Below are 1,624 nucleotides of genomic sequence, written 5' to 3' on the forward strand. Positions count from 1 at the left end.
GCCGCTGCGGCCGCAGAGAAGGCGGCAGCAGGATCCCCGTCGGGGGAGGGAGCCTCCGCCTGGCCCCGCCCGGCCCGGGGGGACGGGAGCGAGGGAAGGGGAAGGGAAGAGAAAAGAAAATAAAGAGAGGGGAGGGCAGAGTAGGCAGGACGGTTTTCTCTGCGCCAGGACAAAGCGAGAGCACGTTGCAGCTCGTCGCTCCCAGGACAGGGTCCCGCCAGGAGAGACCGAACCTGAAGGTCTCAGGTGCCAGCAAGAAGCCGTGGGGACGTTTCACAGCTTCAGAAAGGGCTTTTCCCCTGCCCTGCTCCCCCCCTGCCTCGCAGCTGCAGGGCCCAGTGCACCCCTGTGCCTCTGAGGCCCGCGGCAAGAGAGAGAAGCAAAATCTAAGAGACTCCCTAAAATGACAGGGCTTGGGGAAGGGAGGATTTACACAGACCTGGGCAGAGAGCATCTCCAGTTTCTCTTGCCCAGGGCCCTGCTTTTCCCAGGGAAACCTGCCAGATTCCCAGCGGCAGAAAACACCACCATGTGCTCCCAGACACCCCTGGCCTCCAAGCACTGCCCAGGCACCTGGTTCCCCGAGAGGCAGTGCATGGGCAGCCTCCTCCCTGCCTCCCCAACCAACGCGGGATAAAAAGCAGGTGGGGTTTTTATCACGAGCAGCAGCTCCTCACTGTTCCCTCTGGAGCCAGATGGGTGAGCAGCGGGCACCAGGCTCTGTGTGGGGAGCAGGCTGAGGACAGGGGAGCCACGCTGGAGTCCAGGCTGTGAGGGACACATGGGTGACGTGCCTGGGAGCAGCCCGGGGGGTGCTGATGCAAGCTCTGCCCTCCAGATACGCAACTCAGCATCCGGAGAGCTTTTTGTGCTGATCCCACGATACTGGGGACGCTGCTGTTGTGGTTTGTCAGGTTCTGTCTTAGCAACTGTGAGACTAACGGACAAACCACATTTGGGGGACAAGTAAGTCTGGTAGCTCGTGAGTTCAGGAGGAAGCGTGGCAGTGATGCAAGTGTGAAGGGAAGCTCAGGGAAAGGCAATAGGGACTGTGCAAAGGATTGGGGAACATATGGGTGCCTCCTGAGCAAGTGTACAGCCTGGCAGGGGGGGCACAGGGCTGAGCCAGGACCCCACTGCAGGCACAGCCAGGTCACAGCTGCTCTCCTTCTACCAGAAGGACATCAAGCTGCTGGGCTATGTCCAAAGAAGGGAAGTGAAGCTGAAGGTTCTGGAGTCTTAAAAGGCGTGGCAGAGGGAACTGGAGCTGTCCAGTCTGGAGAAGAGAATGAGGGGAGACGTTCTTGCTCTCTACAGTTACTGACTGGCAAGGCCGAGCTCAGTTTGTTCTCCCAAGAGCAAGAAGAAATGGCCTCAAGTTGTGCCGGGGGAGGTTTCAATGGGGTCTTAGGAAATATTTATCCACTGAGAGGGTTGCCAGGCACTGGAACGGGCTGCCCAGGGAAGCAGCGGAGCCACCATCCCGGGAGGTGTTTAAAAGCCGCGTAGATGTGGTGCTGAGGGACACGGCTGAGCAGGGGGGCAGGGCAGAGGGGCAGAGCAGGGCAGGGGGGGCAGGACAGGAGGGCAGGACAGGGCAGGGCAGGGCAGGGCAGGGGAGGCA

Source organism: Chaetura pelagica, unplaced genomic scaffold (genome assembly GCF_000747805.2).
Source record: "Chaetura pelagica isolate M959 unplaced genomic scaffold, ChaPel_1.0 scaffold356, whole genome shotgun sequence".
Taxonomy (NCBI): Eukaryota; Metazoa; Chordata; class Aves; order Apodiformes; family Apodidae; genus Chaetura; species Chaetura pelagica.